The sequence below is a fragment of the Callithrix jacchus genome, chromosome 3, assembly GCF_049354715.1.
Source record: "Callithrix jacchus isolate 240 chromosome 3, calJac240_pri, whole genome shotgun sequence".
In the NCBI taxonomy this organism is placed as follows: domain Eukaryota; kingdom Metazoa; phylum Chordata; class Mammalia; order Primates; family Cebidae; genus Callithrix; species Callithrix jacchus.
The window spans coordinates 130,601,154-130,613,830 of NC_133504.1; the positions used below are offsets into that span (position 1 = coordinate 130,601,154).

At 34.0% G+C, this 12,677-nt stretch overlaps 1 long non-coding RNA gene across 11 annotated transcripts in view; it reads left to right on the forward strand.

Annotated features, from left to right (window-relative positions):
* The window catches only part of LOC128931612 (uncharacterized), a 522,921-nt gene that overhangs the window by 249,620 nt on the left and 260,624 nt on the right, over positions 1–12,677 (forward strand). The window contains exon 3 of one of the 11 annotated variants that reach the window (XR_013533455.1): positions 133–296. The exons of the other annotated variants lie outside the window; for them this stretch is intronic. This is a non-coding gene — a long non-coding RNA (uncharacterized LOC128931612). The remainder of the gene's footprint in view (positions 1–132; positions 297–12,677) is intronic. 11 annotated transcript variants of the gene reach the window in all.

A 12,677-nucleotide genomic window follows, 5' to 3' on the forward strand; every position in this document is an offset into this window, starting at 1 on the left:
GAATTAGAGACAAAATATTTGTGTTTGAATTCTAGGTTTTCACTTCTTAGTTTTATAACCTTGGACAACTTGCTTAATTTCTCCTGTACAATTTTATTATCTCTAAATCTAACATAATAATATGTATTTCAGAAACTTGTAAAAAATTAAGAGTGTCTATACAAAAGAGAATCAGCATCATAACTGCAATATTCAGCACATATTGAAGATATCAATATTATTATTTACATATAGAAGATAATAGCTTTGTGAAAAATGACAAGTGGCTCTCCGTGGTCAACAGAGTTCTGCAGAGTGTAAGTATCTGCTGACTTAACCATTTTCAATATTGAGGCTTAAATATGTAATGTCATTGCAACTTGATTAGAGTGTTATATGGAACCTATTTATTTGACACCCTGATAAATTGCATTTCTGTTTAATCTGGGGGAGACTTTCAAAGAACAAAGCCAGTTCCATGCCTACAGCAATCCCAGCAATGAATTAATGGTATATCTATAGTACTGGCACACAGTCTATTTAAGTCGGATAGATGGTTGCTTTTCCTGCAGCCCATCTGCAGCAGTCTATAAAGGAATGTAATTCAGCTGAATAACATAAATCTCCCTCTACTGAGATCCTTTGTTCAAGTCAGTTGGATTCTCTACTTGAGGCTGGCTGTTAGACAACTCAATCTATCACTCATGTTTATTCATATCTTAATGCTATCTATATGCTTACTTTAAAATCTCAAAGTGAAAATGAGTTCTTGATATCATACATTTCTGTAGTAAGAGAAATAATTTATTTGCTTAATTCATTTCTACCATGATATGCAATTTAGACAGGCTTCTAATAAAAAAAGCTTTGCTCAGATTATAAAGTTGTCATGGCAGCGTCACTCAATTAAGACTTAAGACATTTTTTTATTTGTTTGTATATTTTAATGCAATTTTCTACTAACACAAAACAAAACTTTCTTTTTTAACCATGCAAAGAAATCCAGTGGTATACTTCTTCCAAACTAAATGTCTTATAACTGTCTTACTATGGACAGTAAGAAATTGCATAGAAACGTAGTTACTTTATATTCAAAACCTACCTATTTCTCTTTTGGTTTATGACTTTTCATATCCTGCGTATCCATCCGTGAAACAGGACAGCTGAGGAAGGTTGAAGAGGGCATCAGGATATGGTGGAATAATTCCATTTTAAATTGTAGATAAACTGCTCATTATGTGTGTACCTGTTTCAAGTTACCCAAAATTTCTGTTCTTCGCTTTCTTCATTAATAGCATAATAGGTAGTAAAACTTAAATGAACTAAAGTACGTAAAGCATCCAGCATTTAGTGAGTGCTCAATTAAACTAAGAAAATGTATTTTCACAAACTTAGCCTGTAGATGTGAACTATTCAGGAAAGAAGTTTGCAGTGATTTTGGGTGTGAGAAAGAGAAGGCAAATGTTTCAGAAGGTGATAATATTAGAGGGGGTTAATAAAATAGAATTTGAACTACAGATTTATTTTATATAATGGATGAATCTTATTGTTGGATGAATCTTATCTTAATACGTAAACATGTATCTTAATTTGATAATTGAGAAAATGGCTAGATTTAATGTCAGATATGCCTAAATGTATTGTTTCTCTAACTTCACTAGATAATTCCTAGACTTTCCTTAATAAGATACCATGTATCATTTAACTATGATGGGCTTGTTAAGTGAGGGCTTGCTCAGAATACCCACATGTAAACTGGGTGAGTCATAAATCCAGAAAATGTTTTCACATATACAATTACTTTACAATTGTTATGTGTGTCTGAAATAGTATGTTTCTGCTATCTTTTGCCTTTTTAAAAGGAAAGAACAGTGGTTCAAGTGAGAAGATCACTTAAAGTCAGAGAGCAATAAAAATATAATGAATATGTTCCAATTATCCAACAAGGAACAAAAAGAAGATATAACTGTCAACTTCCAAAGTAGATAGCTGTAGACATTCTGAAAATAGATTCGAACCATAGTGAGACCATTCCTAAAAGGCACTTCTGAATTGTTCAGTGATTTTTAAAGTCATGCCAGTCAGAACGGCAATCATTAAAAAGTCAGGAAACAAATGCTGGAGAGGATGTGGAGAAATAGGAGCGCTTTTACACTGTTAATGGGAGTGTAAATTCATTCACCCATTGTAGAAGACAGTGTAGCAATTCCTCAAGAATCTACAACAAGAAATATCATTTGACTTAGCAATCTCATTACTGGGTATATACCCAAAGGATTATATGAAGACATATGCACATGTATGTTTATTGCAGCACTATTAACAATAGCATAGACTTGAAACCAACGCAAATGCCCAGCAGTGATAGACTAAAGAAAATGTGGCACATATATACTATGGAATACTATGTATCTATTAAAAAGGATGCGTTCATGTCCTTTGCAGGAACATGGATGAATCTGAAAACCATCATTCTCAGAAAACTAACGCAGAAACAGAAAACCAAACACTGCGTGCTCGCAGTCATAAGTGGGAGTCGAACAGTGAGAACACAAGGACACAGGGAGGGGGAACATTATACACCGAGGACTGTCAAGGGGTGGAGGGCTACATAGGGGAGAGAGAGCATTAGGAGAAATACCGAATGTAGAAGATGATTTGATGGGTGCAGTAAACCACTATGGCACGTGTATACCTATATAAAAAACCTGCATATTCTTCACCTGTATCTCAGAATTTAAAGTATAATAAATAAAATAAAAGTGATGGTGGAGAGAAAGGAAGAAAAGAAAAAAATAGGAATAGTTTTTCTAAGGATATAGTTTAGTTACGGGATACATGCAGATGATTTTCCCCCTTTTTATAGTGAGATATGTTTGAAAACAATCTGTCTGGCAAATCATGCATCATGCTTGACCTTGTCACTTTCATACAACAGTAAATCGAAAACAAATGTTTTTTCTTTGAAGGTAGGGATAAAGAAATTTTTTGCTGAGGTGAAGGTGATGCAAATCATTTCTCAGATAAACTTTCTTATTAATTATTCCAACCCACCACATCCCTTAACTCCAATCATTACTAAACAATAGAAAGTAGAATTGATTTCTATTACTCCTGCACCCCGAAGTGTCACCCAGAGACCACTGTGCTCATCATCTTTTTAACTCCTCAAGTTTTCTGGGTTGTACACATTTTTGTGGTTTACTGGAAAGAAGTAAGTTGGAATTGTTGGGGAAGATCTATCAGAATGCGCTCCAGAGAAATAGACTTCTTTACTTGGATTTTAACAAAAGTAGCAAGAAATAACAGAAATGTCCTTTAATTGTCCAGGACAATTTGATGAATTATGATGACAGAACCCACATGGAAGGTTCTTCTCCTTCTCTAATCCATCTTCGGAAACATGCTATTTTAGGTGAACTTACAGCACCAGCCATGTACCACATTAATGCGTTTGTATTACCAATGATTTTGTTGGCCAGACATCAGTTTCAAAGCCAATTTTGTATTCGTCATTCATCTTGATAGGAAATAATAGAAGACATCACTTCAATTTTAGTAAGTGAAGGATTCAAGAATGACAGGAATTGACTGGCATGCTTTTTTTTCTTTTTTAAGTGTTGAATGATATGAATAGAAGTTTAGAATAGAAGAAGAGAACAAATCACGAGTTGTGTTAATTAAGTGACCTGTTAGTAGATGTTTGCTGCAAAAGCTTTATGGCTATTCAAAGAATGAAATTGCAAGTGATAGTTCTGTCATTAAAGGCCATTTGCTTTAAAATACTGGTACATCTGAAATCATTTAACATGATGAACCAGGTAGTGTGGACAGAATATAATGTCAACAAGTGAAGGCTAGACAAATTGAAAACTTTCAACTGTTCATGGACTCACAAAGGACCGAGGTTCTGGAAAGCTGCCACAACAAAATCTGAAGAGACAGATACATTGAGAGATATATAGTACTTGAAATTTGCTTCGATGGAGTGAAAGCCACTGGAAACCATAGCAGTAGGACAACTTTATTCATAATTTGAGTGAATTGCCAGAGGTAGAGAATCTGTAAGCTGAGAGTAAGGAACTCCTGGGGCTTCAATTACAGAAGTTTCCACCCTCATGAACTTTTTCTCCAGGAATGTCATCGGGCTCATACAGTGAAGATCTGATTAAAAAAAACCCGCAAGCCTTCATCAGGGGGAGGAGAAGAGTAGCCAAATGTTGGTCTAATCCTCGCAGATTCTTCTCTATAACAAAGGGCAACTCTCTGAGAGAAAGGCTTCTCCTAGGGCAATGCTCAAATACTTTTCTACCTGTGTTCTTCTAGACTTTCTGTCACACCTAAGGAGTGAAGGGGAAACATAGAAATGTAGTCACCAGGAGCAACAAAGTAAATCTGGAACATTATCCAGGGAAAGGGTTAAAGGGAAAGAAAGAAAGAAAGAGAAAAGAAAGAAAGAGAGAAAGAAAGAAAGAGAAAGAGAAAGAAAGAAAGAAAGAAAGAAAGAAAGAAAGAAAGAAAGAAAGAAAGAAAGAAAGAAAGAAAGAAAGAAAGAAACCTATATTTGTGGAGGAGGGACAGAAACACTTGTGCAGTGTGAAACACTTCCAAGACATGGGCCTATTAAAAGAGAAGACTTAATTGGGAGATTGTAGATACCTTTCCTCTACACGCCTACCAGCACACCAGTAAGCCTGTAGTGTTATTTTAGTGGATTACAACTAAAAGAGCTACAAAATGTAAATGTTGTCTGAGAAGTATAACAAGAAGCCACAAAGCCCAGAGAGAATACAAAAACAAAGACACTAGAGAAATTTGAAATTTCTGATACCTATAACTACAGCAGACATTAAACATAGCCCAACTCAGTCAGATTAATGCAAATCTTCTCACTTAGAGCTTATTTATTTCAGTACATTTTATCCTATTCAACATGTGCTACTTTCAACAAAACAATAAAACAAATACCAAAGGCAAGAAAGAATGCTGTTTGCAGAGACAAAGGAAAACCTCAGTGACCTTAAGATAGCTCAACAGAAACGCCCCAAATAGAAATGTGAAAGGAATTATACAAAATAAACGGATGAGCCAAGAATTGTGGAGAAATATGAAAATGTATACCATACCCATAATTGGAATGTCAGAAGAGAAAAAAGAGAGAAAGAATGGGGCAGAAGAAATATTTGAAGAAATAATAGCTGAGTAGTTTCCAAAATTCATTAAAGATACCAAACCACAGAGCCAGGATACGGATATGAAGAAAGATAAAATGCGAATTCAAATACAAAGAATACATAGAGAGAATACAAAGAAAGAATAAGAATGAAAAGAAAGATAAAATACCAATGAAGTAAACAAAACAAACAGATAAAAAAGAATACCTAGATGTATCATATGTAAACCACATAAAACCAAAGACAAAGAGAATGGCCAGGGGAAACCAGAGGAAAAAGGCATCTTATTTACGACAAACAAGGGCAAGAATTCTGACTTTTATCAGAAATCTTGTAAGCAGGAAAAGAGGTGTGAATGGGATAGTATTGTAGCCAAAGCCGATAAAATGTATCCTTATTTGATAAAATCATTACACATTTAATATGTTATTTTAACTTCTATAATATTGATACAATATTGTAAGATAATACCCATGTAAAACTAATTTAGTTGTTTATCAACTAAAATTGACAAGAAAATATTCATTCACATTGCTGTGCCATCAAAGAAAATACATTTGCCTATCACATTTATAATTTTTTATGTTTTAATTTAACTGGTGATCACATATTAAGAAAACATAAGAATACTCATCTTTTAAAGTAGCTATCCTTTTGTTTAATGCCATGCTACCTAAACCTGAGTGTGAGGGTGTTGTCACTAGAAATGACATAAAAAGCACGTTTTCATGCAATACCACACTCTTTATAATGCTCTCAAGTATATCATCTCATTGATGCCTCACAACTCTGTGAAACAGCCACTATTATTATTCCTATTTTCTAAATTAAGAAACACCGAATTTATGTAACCTATGCAAGATCATAAATGTATTGGAGTTACAATGCAAATCTAGAATTTTCAAGTCTAAAGGTTTGTTTCACAAAGCTCAAATCCCTATAAGAATTATGTGACCCCTCCCTGGGGGGTTCCAAAAATAAAAGCTGTGCAGCTCTTGCCCTGGAAAAAAAAAAGAATTATATGAACTATATATTAATTGGCACAATTTTTATCAGGCTTTTCACATATACTAAGATAAAAACTATGCATTCTGAGAACCACAGTGTCAATGGGTAAGCGTCTGTACAGCATGAAAATGGCTTGCTTAGTATGTGCGTTTTTGTGTATACAGAATGGCTAGTTCCTTGTCATTTGCTTTCCGTGGCCACCTGTCAGGAGGTAGAAATGAGACATCCCCGGAGAAATGCTACCTTGAAGTATATTAATTCACTTTACTATTAACACTGTGATCACCAGTAAACTACAATTAGTTAAAAGGAGATTGAAAATTCAGGAGAAAAGAACCAGATAGAGATGTTTAGGTTTGATAAGTGTTCTTTTTTCTTTTTAAATGAATAGTAAATATATTAAGAAGTCATAATAAAATCATTGCCAAAGAAAATCGAGAAAGATTAAATTGCTTCTAAAAGTGGTGTTTGCACTATTCCTAGAAAATATAAAGAGAATAGAAATGAAAGTAGACTAGACAAGTACTATGTGATGAAAACCACAGCCTAACTGGATACAGAAATAACAAGTCGTGAAATTGCAATGCTATTCTGGAGGAAACAATATATTCAAGTTAACACTTGTCTGAAAAAAATGTAATAATATGCTGGATATTCAGAGAAAATGACTTCTTTGAAAATATCTAAAAAGTGCAATTTGTTAAAGACAATGTAAGAAAGTCACATCCAAAAACTTGTGGCCCTTCAAAGAACTATAATACCAACATTTCCACTTGGTTCAGCCACAGAGAAAGGCTGCTTATGAGGAGGAGACAGAACTGCAGTATTGTGCAAGAAATATTCATCTGTCAAATTCTCTAACAAGATTTTGCATGTAGACCTAATATTTTCAAAGTAGGCATTCGGTATCATCTTGGCCCGCTCTAAAGAAAAAAGTGAGTGGGCTGTATATATACATCAATACCTTTCATATTCAAATGTTTTTCTTCTGAGTATGAAAATCAGTAGGTGGAAATATAAAAGACTGCTTTTACTTCTAAATGAGAATTATTTAATAAACTGGGAAGGAATATCAGTGAAATTAAAAGTTATAGTGTAGCCATAGCTGGTTACATAATATGGAGCTGAAATTATTAGGTAGATTTATGTGGTAGAGAAAAAATTGCTTTCAGAATATGTGGTTCTTTAAGGTAAGAGGAAAAAAATATAATAATATTATGGAGAAAAGGTCAACCTAATTTATGGAAAGAGCAGAAATACACAGATGTATTATTTAATTTTAGTTTACGCATAACTAAAGGGAAAAAGAGAACATCTCAAAAAATCCTCCATTAGAAAGAACAGCTGTTTTAGTTCAAAAAGTTATTCTTGTGGATTTTATGAACACAAAAACTGGCATTTGCATGACATTGAGTAGTTCACAAAGTGCTTTCCTATAACTCTATCTCACTTCATTCACATAATAATCCTGAGTGGCACATTCAAAGGTTCTTTAAGGATATGAGATGTTAGACAACCTTCTCAATGTAACACAGCTGAAGCAGCATGGAACTGGGATTTGAATTCAGTTTTTTGTTTGTTTCTAACTCTGCCTCTTTCACTCCAATATGCCTTATGCCCAGAGGCTTTGTACTGTTTACAGATTAGTGGAATTTACTCAGCCTGTGATATGAAGCCATTGTCAAACTTCTCCCTTACATGTTTCAACCTAATCTCCCAAATTTTTTTGTTTATGCATGTACTATGCACCAGTCATTTTGTTTTGCTTTTTACTATCTTTTGATCATTCCCTGCTTCTGCTTTTAAAATTAATAGATTAATTGCAAATTTAAAGTCACAATTAATAGGCTGAGATAGTTTAGCTGTTTTTTTCAGACTTTTCTCATTATTACTTGAAAAGCAACAGCCTATCTGTATTTTTCTATTGCTTTCCATATTGCATTTCCTGATATCCTGCACACAAAATTCTGTAAGAACCAGAAATATTCGTGGGGTGTATGGTGGGATAGTCTAATTCTATTTAGAAAATAAATAAATAAATAAAACTTGTTTCATATGTCTACATAAAAAAATCCTCTTCATAGTTTTAAGGTATAAGTTTTAAATATAAAATTATGATTCATACAAATATAAAATTAATGTATACTAAAGATTTTATTTAACTTACAAATTCATATGAAAACCAGTAAGATGTTAAAACTACTTCAAATTATAATTTTAACATGGATACTTATATGATCTACCACATTGCATGTATTTCATTTCTAAGAACAGGAATAATTTTTATTGCCGTGAACAAAATAATATAATAGAAATGTAACCAAAGATATATATTATTTAAGAATGAGGTAGTATCCAGAAGTGTACTAGAAAACATCCAGCATTCCTATGAAAGAATACCCTGTACACTCTGTTAACCATTCTCAAATCTCAAACAATAGTACAAAAACCATGATTCAAGGTTTTATGCTGAGACTACTGCATTCAGATGTTCCCCAACAAGAATAGATAGGATTCTGTCTGTACTAGTATAATTATAAGACATGTTATAGTGGGTTTTCCAGAACGGAAGGGAGTCTATTGCAAAGGCAATTTCAGGACCGATGCATCTTAGAAGGCAGATATTGGTCACAATTTTAAATAATAGTTTTTTAAAATTGTGTTTTGTTTTTATCAGTTTAAGAAATTTTAGTTCCATTACTGGTCAAAACTATGGATTTTATATCATTAGACTATAAAAGAAACCGAGAATACTTTCTTTTCTTTTCTTTTTCTAAATTGGCAATAGACCACAGGTGATGTTTGCTGCCAATGGAAGTAGGGCATAAAACAGAGATTGATTTATGTTATGTCTTTGCAATGTAGTTCCATCATTCATCATATGTATTATCAATAATGTCCATTATAAACAGTTGGAATAAAAATAACTGAAAGTATATAGAATAAAAGACATCACCCCCCTCCTTATGTGAAAATAAAATTGAAAACTATAATTTTCATTACATTAGTAACTAATTAGAGTTTAATCTCTTTTTGGCCTCATAAAATTTGCCTTTGAAGAGCAAATTTAAATTTGCTGTTTAAAGCCATAATTAGTAAATTGTTGTGATAGGCAATGTATTTTTTCTGGTATTATTTTCATATTTTAAAAGGCACTTGCTTTTGTTGTTTGCTTTTACATTGTTAATTCAGCAAAATGTTATTGACCATAAATCTATGATTTATTTTATCATTAGTACATTATTTTTATTCTCTTTAAATACTAAATAATATGAGCATTCGTGGCTCTGCTTATACAAGAGCATGTCTTTATTACTTGTAGAAGAAAATGCAATTTAAGAACATCTTAGGCTATATCTTTATGAATAAATCAGAGTTAAATTCTGTAAGTTTATATATATGTATATGTCCATGTGTTTGTGCATATAATATATACATATATATGTAAAATCAGTCAAACTTGGTTGTACATGGTAGTTATATTCTATAAAGTTTCTGTGAACACTATTGCTCCTAGAGGAAATAAATGTGTGTGCGTGTGTGTGTGTGTGTGTGTGTGATGTAATACATGACTCACATAGATTACAATATAAATCTTAAAAACCTAAAACCAACCCATCCTGGTATATTCTATTTATTTTACAAAAGGGAAATGAGGTTCAGAAATGTTGAATGAATTACCTCAGGCCTCTCCACTGATAGGTACTAGAATTAAGATTCAGACTCCAACTGGCCCCCTAGAGCCCGGACTTCTTGCACTGCTCTGCACTGCCCCCTGCCGTCTCCATTCTCTGGTCGTCCCTGTATGAAAGCTGAAACAAGGCAGAGGATATGTCTGGAAATAGGTGGATTAGACAACTCAAATTTTTCTAGCACTGAGTATATTAGGGAATAATCTGCAAACAAGGTGCGTATTGATTTAGGGTTTATAAGTAAATTTTATCGAGTCAGCAAATTAACAAAAACAGAATCCACAAATAATGAGGACAGAAACTATATATGTAAATTTGATTTATTTCAATTATCTTCACTGTGAAATTGAACACTTTCATGGAGATGTAACCTCAGTTGATCTAATTCTATGAGGCCATGAAATAATAAAGATTCATAATTATTTTATGAAGCATGAAGAATCTATCTGATTGCGTCACTCTTGCTTCCCACAGACATTATTTCAGCTCTTTTCTTAATTACACTATTTTTTTTTTTTGAGATGAAATTTCACTCTTTGGCCCAGGCTGGGGTGCAGTGGTGCAATCTCCGCCCATTGCAACCTCCGCCTTCCGGTTTCAAGCATTCTCCTGCCTCAGCGTCCGGAGTAGCTGGGATTGCAGCCTCCCGCAACCACTCCCAGCTACTTTTTGTATTTTTAGTAGAGACAAGGTTTCATCACGTTGGCCAGGCTGGTCTCAAATTCCTGACCTCGTGATCCATCCACCTGGGCTTCCCAAAGTGCTGGGATTACAGGCTTGAGCCACTGTGCCGGGCTCTTAATTACACTTTTCAAAAGACATTCATTTGTTAAATCTAGCATCCAGGGAAATATATAAAGCACATTTAGTGAGTCAGAATTTTCGTTCTTTGCCTTCTCATCAATTTGCAATAGAGTATTTGATAATCCTTATTAAGTTATCCCATTATTTATATAAATTACTAGAATAAAAATAATTGCAAAACACTTAGAAGCATATTAACTTTAAGTACTTGCTTCATACGATGATAATTTTATTTCATAGCTTAAAATATCTATTGCAAACATTTTTAAAACCAGGAAAAGGATGTTTTAAGCTTTGCTTTGGATTTTCTGCCACCTACCTTTTCTCAGAAATTTCAAAATAAGTAGGTGAATTCTCACATTTTTCTTGCAAAATATGTAGAAATATGGAAAAATATGTACATATATACATACAAATTTTAATATAGCCAATAATCCATTATATCCAGATAGAATATTAAAATATGAATGCCTTTTTCATGTTTTAAATTTGTGCCATGGCTTTTCCATATTTCAGGTAGAAATAAAAGCAAAAGATGAATACGTTTAATAGCACATTTCAACCGTGTTTATCAAAATTAATTCGAAAGATTTAATTCTCCAAATACTGATGGATTGTTTTGTATACTTGCTGAGTTCTGAAATGAGAATAAACTAATCTGTTTTAAATGTGCTCTCTCTCTTTTGTCATATATATCATTATGCTCTTTTCAGATCTTTTAACTCAGCTTTCAAGATTGTCACTGCTGTAGACCAAAGGACAGGCCTGAAAAGAAAATGCACTAAGCAGTACATCAAATGCTGGTTTGTCAGTGATGTTAGATTATTATGAGGTAGTAATCTAATGTATAATCTCATAGTCTAATTGTTTATATTTAGCATTATGGAATGTACATGAAATAATAGCTTTGATTGAAATAATGACTTAGAGATACCAGTATTTCATTTTTAGCAGTGTGTCAGAGAACATTCTCTGTCTCAATAAATATGACCAAAATAATACATTAAATATGAAATACATACTTTAAACTACATTGATGAGTTTACAGGAAGTAAAGGCTACTTAGAAGCCAAATCTAAGTAAAAACAGAAACCCTTTAGGTACCCCACACGTGGCTATATTTTGAGGGAGAGTCACAGGTGGCACAGAGCGGGGTGAGTTGGGGGCATGAATGGGCCATTTCAGCTTACTTCTGTTTTCTGTGCCTTCTTGATCCTGAAAGAATCTTTTCCATTTTACAGTGGGTTGTGGCCTAGCTTACCGAAATTTATGATTTGGTGCTAGATCTAATAGAACCTTCTACATGGTAGACCCCTCTGGACTCATAGTCAATTTATATTCCATGACCAGATATTTTATCTCTACCAGGGTCAGTAGCATGCCAGCAGTTATTCGAATGGGGTATTCTCCACTACCAAAAGCATGACCTTCCTCCAGAAACCGAGGGCTGACATTGAAATTCTTTTATTAGGGCTTGCATAAAGTCCAAAAGGTATTCTTTGCAACCACAAATGCTTTTTCTTTTTTCTTTTCTTTTTTTTTGAAATGGAGTCTCACTCTATCGCTCAGGCTGAGTGTAGTGGTGCAATCTTGGCTCACTGGAGCCTCCACATCCCAGGTTCAAGTGATTCTCCTGCCTCAGCCTCCTGATTAGCTGGGACTACAGGTGTACGCCACCATGCCTGGCTAACTTTTGTGTTTTTTTAGTAGAGAAGGACTTTCACCACATTGGCCAGGCTGGTTTCGAACTCCTGACCTCCAGTGATCAGCCTGCCTCTTCCTCCCAAAGTGTTGGGATTACAGATGTGAGCCACTGTGCCCAGCCAATCACAGATTCCTTTAATATCACAGGACCTATTTTGTTGTTTGGCTCAAATAGAAGAGGGGCATTTGTTGTAACCTTGACCTGCTGAATAGTTTTTTCCTTCTCTGGCCCCATGCAAACCTGCTGCCTTCCACATCACTAGGTAACTGGGTCAATATGGTATTTGCTTCTGTAACCCAAAGAATCTAACCAGGC